The 6520-nt window shown below is 42.1% G+C and overlaps 1 long non-coding RNA gene across 7 annotated transcripts; it reads right to left on the bottom strand.

The window, feature by feature from the left end:
* Positions 1-434: 434 nt before the first annotated feature.
* On the bottom strand, positions 435-5505 carry LOC136486908 (uncharacterized). 7 transcript variants are annotated; one of them, XR_010767040.1, is made up of 5 exons: positions 4775-5505; positions 4561-4702; positions 3877-4017; positions 968-3645; positions 435-888 (listed from the first exon to the last, which is right to left on the bottom strand). It is a non-coding gene; the product is annotated as an uncharacterized lncRNA (long non-coding RNA). The 7 variants fall into 7 exon arrangements; XR_010767043.1 differs by having other exon boundaries at positions 435-1077; positions 2698-3645; XR_010767044.1 differs by having other exon boundaries at positions 435-986; positions 2698-3645.
* Between the last annotated feature and the right edge of the window lie 1015 nt (positions 5506-6520).

The following is a 6520-nucleotide window of genomic DNA, read 5'->3' as shown; positions in this document are numbered from 1 at the left end:
CATTGTCTTTTGATATTACCCTTATTTGTAGGTATATGTGAGATTTGACTTCCTAGGCTCACATATGGTGCGTATCTGGTTTTGTACTTAAAACCGGTTGCTACAATTGAGGTGGATACATAGGTACCAAACAGCTCTTAAGGCATCGGGTAGTCTTGTAACGACTGCATCCACCTCTTTTTGATGCAGGGCTTCAACAAATAAAAATCTTTTTCACTGTTGACCAGTACCTATAGTGACTACATCTATTGGAGTCGAAGGTGGGAACTCACTGCTCTGTTGTCCAACTTTTTTAAGGAACTAGTAGATTGGCGCGCGCATCCGCGCGCCTGTGTGCCTGTAAATGGAGATTTTGTGTAACAATGGGCGTGTTAGAAATCTAAGTGAACTAAGTATAAAGTTGAAAGCAGTACAATGTTCAAGTGCGCAATACATGTATGAAACTGAACTGTTCCATGGATTTAGTATATTATGAATTGAAGACTTAGAAAAAAGTCATCTAGCCCTGAATCATTTATCCTTTACTCATCCTTGACACAACAAAGCAGTACAATGAAGAAAAGCTAGCTGATCTACATAGAAGAGTCTATACAATAGTAGACAATATCCTGATCATACACAAGGCCCTCAGAATATGTTCAACCAGTTACACAAGCATATCTCGCTTACATTTATGGTTATGGAGATCATGGTGGTCTCCTCTTCAGCCTTTTTGAGATCAGTTCATGGTAATCTTCTTTTAAGACTCCCTTGGATAAGTGCACAAAAGTATAGAAGAAGCTGAGGAGCCAAGTTATATATACGTAAAATTGAACGCAGATGTTGATCAATGGCTGGCCATTTGTTTGGGGGCTTCAATGTGTGCCCTCTTAATGAGCAGCCTGTGTCCTGCAACAATAAATAATGGATGACCACAACGTCCATAATCTGTGTAGTGTTGAGGTTGTTTAAGATCGATATGACGAACCGGACAAATTGACATCAATCTGAAAATGAAGAGCAAGCAAATTTGAGATGTTAACGCCATTGAAGTGCACCCTTAATGTGTTAGCTGTCTATGTATATTGTATGTATACCCTACAAAAGTAAATGGAAATGGCAGTAGATACCTATGTCATGAATAGAACCTAGAATTGTATATGAAACAACACTGCTAAAAAAAACAGTTTCCGATGTGGGCAATCTGATTTGCCTTTCTATCTGCAAGGATAGCTTGGGAAAAACTTGTCTTCTTAACCGCCTTAGAGTCTTAAGCAACATGTCAGAGTTCCTATGAATTCCATTCGAATCCAAGAGGTTTTCATTACAGAAATTCTTAGTATGTTCCTCTAATTAGTTACATCATCAGTTAACTGAGCTATATTATCTTATGATACGTGTACTATATATAACATATCAGGCACGGATCAACTTAACTACTGGTGCATCCAGAATATGGAGAAGGAAAAATAAGGCAAAGATGAGGTCAGTAAAGCAGCAAAACAGCACTAACCAAAGCTTTTTTTTCCTGGACACTGCATTGAACCTTAGTGGAACTTACTTCGATATAGACAAGGTTCCTCCTTTGTAGCTTCATTACTAATCTTTTCTAAATGTAATTTAGAGGCAGACATGGCAGCACATTCTTTAACCAGTTGGACATTTTAAGTGAGAGTGTTCAGTGTAGTTGAATGGTGCTCATAACCAACTATATTTAAGATTAACTGGAAGCTGCAGGTTGGGCCTAACTATTTTGCAGGAGTCACGCTGTTGCAATTAGACCTCTTTTTGCATAGTAGTGCTGTGAGTTCGTCGCTGTGAGTTCGTCAACACGAGTTCATAAGGAAATAAATGGGAAAATAAACTATTTATTACTTTTTCCCCAACCGTGACCAACAACAGCATCACTGAAACTATAAAGATTTTGTATTGTTTGCAACAGTCACCAACAACAGTTTTCTAGCAGCAGTTCCATGTATGACTATTATCTAAACCGAACTATAAACTGCTGAGTCCACTATCATCATCATTAGTTGAATTATAAACTAATAACTTCTATCAATATCTGTAATTACTACAGGCAAAGCTATATATGCAGGATGATCTGCTTAATTTTCTATTAGCACCAAACCCATGATTGATGGCTGAAACTTAACAGAGTTTATCAAACTTGGTGGCCCTTTCAGTCCACTTAGCTAACTAAGGTTCCTGAGGTAGTTTTCTATTTACATGCACACATATTCTATACAACATGTTGTAGGAGTGTCAAACATTCGTAAATAAACTAATCCATGAGCTCTAGGATCTATCAAAGTCAAAGGCAATGGATTCTGATGTCCCAATTATTTAATAACCAAACAACTCAACTGAAATACATGGAGTACGTAAATTTAGAGCAACAACTAATGTTGCTGATGAATCGATCATCAGCTGACTTCCCCTTATCTAGCATATTTTCTTAGAAACTATGCCCACAAAACATGTGCAGCTCGGCTGTAGTTTGCAAACATCATGTGAAGCAAAACGAAACACAGAGATAAGTTAGAAAATAAGTTCAGCTAGGGAACTCATACTCATTTATGTTGTACATCATTTTGGGATAGGGAGCAGAAATAGGAAGTTGAAATCATGACGTATGGAAGCAAACAAAAGACCTCCTATTTGGAGAACCAAAGACACATGTACTGAAGTAAATTAAAAACAATAAAGAAAATTAACCTTTAGGCAGCAGGGTAGCAGCTGACATCTGTGATCAGCTAAACAAACCTTGAGCGGTATATTGGAGGAAGCTAGAAAATAAAATCAGGAGCTCATTAGACCTGTATTTATGAAAACTCTAAACATTTCAACTATACTACTGAATTCGAAGCATATGTGCTGTAGTAGCCGACGAATTTTTGGAAATGTTGTCGCTCACAACAGAACATTGATTCAATTATCATGTAATAAAAACGCTATGCATGGCAACTGAAAAAACAAGTAGATGTTGGTTCTGTCCTGCATGGAATGGCTAGCCTGTGTGATGTAATAAACTGGAATGATTGTAAGGTAATATAATGCATGATAAAAGAAAAAGGCCTTATAGCTGTTTGACTTTATCGGACAAATAGAACAACGATGCATAGTGGGTCCCTTAATGGCAGCATGGTTCGTTCTAGATGGTCAAAATCCTATAGCTCACATTGACGCAAATTGCAGGAAAGCAATGAGCTATAAATAAACAATAGTGGTACTGTTGTACAACTATTTATACAGCGTATATGTTGAGATAAGTCATAAGTGGGTCGGCAGCGGCAAGGAGCATGTACTGCACGATAGTTAGATAAGCATATTTGGACCAGCTCAAACTTGATACCATCTTCAATTAGAGGAACTGGAAACTACGAAATCCAATAAGATATCCAAAACAATTTGGAATTTGATTCTGAATATCTTCATGCCATCTGAACACATATTACACCTTATTTGAACACAGAAAACAAAGGAAAGGACATATATATGAGTACATAAGTAGGCAGCATTTCGATCTATTATTATGAAATAATCTAAACTAACATCTAAGGAAGGCAGAGAAAGTGGATAACATACCAAAACGATGAACTGAACCCTAGGTGTCCTCCCGAGGATTGAGTAGGTGTTCCCCCTGGATGATTAAGGGAGCCCAACCTACAAAATAAAGCCATATTAGAATTGGCGTCGAAAAATATGATGACGCAACAAATCTCTTTTGATTTCATTTTGTGCATTTTTTGAGGTACACGATAGAGCGAAGGACTAACTGGATAATTAGTCAATTTCGTTGCATCATCTTAGACAGCAAGCAGTTGCATAGAACTTAGAATTTACGAATGTATCGGGAAATAGGTAGAACTGATAAAGGAGATGGTGCGAAAATACCAATAATCAAGAAACATGATCAATCTTCCTCTGAAATCATCAAATTCTCCAATAAAAACCGGCATCAACAAATCTTGTCATGGAGAGACCTGCGTTGGCAGCTGCCACCTGAGAAAAGGTAACCACATATTACCTGAGAACCTGAAGACAAAAGGAAGGTGAACTAAGACCATTAGGAATTGATAAGCTAAACTTTGGGTGGCAAGCATGTAGCTTATCAAGCTCTCCAGAGTATTAGCACATATATTTAAAGTTAACTTCTGAGGCAAATATGTGGACTGCTATATCTGGAATGACCATAGGCATGAATAGTGTAGCATGGCATATACAAAACTCAGGATGTTAGTAACAGTAACAACATGCTATTAGTATGATTCCCGTATACAAAAACCAAATTTGATAGCGCAAGATTATTGACATCTCAGTGTTATAATATGTCTGCTTCAAAAAACAAAAACACATACACTGGCACTGATATATGCAGAAAAGAGATTGAGACTGAATTTTCTAGACTCAGTATCTGCTCCATGCACCGAAAAGAAACATTCCTTATTATAAATGAGGCATCTGGCAAGTTGCCAACCTGTGAAGCAACCGTGTTATGGTTTATCCTAACACAGTTCTGTTTTTAATCTGCACTATTTTCATCCAGCATCATAGTTTAAAGGGAGGAGGGTAAGGCACCTGGTGGCGGAGATCGATAGCATCTTTTTCACCTTGGCTGCTCCATTTGCATCCATAGAAAAAAGAAGATGGAGTATGGATCTACAGAGAGGAGAAGATAGAGCACCATAGAAATGCCCCTGTTCTTGCCCAATCCAGAACCCTAGAAATCAAAATCCCCAAATATCAGTGCATCCCCTAACCATAACGCAAAGAGATAAGGCCATTTACTTACCTAAGACGCCGACGGACCAGTGGATCATGTGATTCCAAATATCCTGTGGGGGAACTAACGGATCCGGCCATGGAGGCACTGGATCCAGTCATGGAGGCCCCCGATGAACCCCAGCAAAGGTGGACGACAAGCACGCAGATCTCCGGTTGACCCCAGCGCCGGAGTGTGAAGGAGAAGAGGAGCAAGGGAGGGAGGCCGCCTTTACCTGGGGTCTGCTCGCGCCGGGTGGTCGCCGAGCCGCCCGCGCCGGCGGACGCTCGGCGGCCTCCACACCGGCGCCCTCGCCAGCCACGCCGCGCCAGGGCTGTGCTCCGCCCGCACCCCGCGACCAGCGGCGTGGCCGTAGCCGGTGCATCGCCGTGGGAGAGAAGGAGAGGAAGGGGAGGCGCGAGCGGCGGCGGCGGCATCCGTGCGAGCCACGGGAGGAGTGGGGGAGAACGGGGAAGTGATGAGGCCGACTCTTTTTTTTTCCTATAGAAGGATCTGGACCCAAAATCGGAAGCCGCAGTATATATTTGATGGATTGGCTCCAGAGCAGAAGCCGGATTATGCTGAGAGAATTACACGGGAAGCTAGTGGATGCCAATAAAGAGTGGTCGAAGCTGAGAAGCTGTTGCAGAAGCTGTTGCTTCGAGCGATCTGGGCCACCAAACGCGTGATCGGACGGCCGAGGCTATTTTGGGCGACGTGGAGGGTGGCGCAGGCGGAGGAGCTGGCCATCTTTTTGGCTTTTAAATACTTCAACTGATTTCTTAACAAATATCTGTCAAAGCTTTAAGCATTAGATACAAAATCTAGGGTATAAATCTCTCTCTCCTCTAACCTTATCTTCTTCTCCTTTGTCCCATTATGTGTGGGATATGACCCCTGGTATCCATAAGACAAGACATGGGCAGCACCATCTGAGGTGGCCCAGCCCACAAGATTAAGGCATGCACGGCACTGGTCGACGTGCACCGCAAGATATTGTATAGTACCAAATATGATACTTTCCTTGTAACCCTACCCCTCCAGAATATATAAGGAGAGGCAGGGGTCCCATAGTCTATATCTACATACATCTCATGTTCAATACAATACACCAAAGACACAGGACATAGGGTATTACGTCGATCAGATGGCCCGAACGTGTCTAAATCGTTGTCTCTGCGCCTTGTGTCACCATCCGGTTCCTGATTACGTGCACCCCCACCGACAAATCTACCATCGCGGGATACCCTCGGTGGACTGTCGAGCATCTTTTGTCGACAGTTGGCGCCCACCGTGGGGAGTGTGCATTCTGATCCTTGGAGAACCAGATAGCCAACCTCAAGACCAACAACATCGATGGCGACTCAGCGTCTCTCGACATCTTGAATCGAGATTTCCTTCCGTTGCCGACGATCTTGGACTCAGCGTCCCAAAACATCTCATGGCTGTATGGCAGGTTGAGCTGAGATCATCACCGTGCAGTTCCAATCGCCAACTCGTCTACTGTTGCCCTCTCAAAATCAATTTGCTACGCACGCAGATCATGACGTCCAGACTGATTGAGTAAACAAGCAAGGGACAAATGCATCTACAAGGCATGCAGGAGTCAGGCTTCCGTGCATATATGCGTGCATTATGGATTGGAATTCGAACAGATCAGTCGATAGTCCGCCTCGATCGAATCCGGCTCTGACTCATCTCCGACCAAGTTCGACTCTAGCTCTCTAAGCCCTTGTTTAGTTGGACCCCAAAATTCAAAAAGTTGCTATAGTACCT

Source organism: Miscanthus floridulus, chromosome 10 (genome assembly GCF_019320115.1).
Source record: "Miscanthus floridulus cultivar M001 chromosome 10, ASM1932011v1, whole genome shotgun sequence".
NCBI lineage: Eukaryota > Viridiplantae > Streptophyta > Magnoliopsida > Poales > Poaceae > Miscanthus > Miscanthus floridulus.
This window is presented reverse-complemented; position numbering and strand designations above follow the sequence as displayed.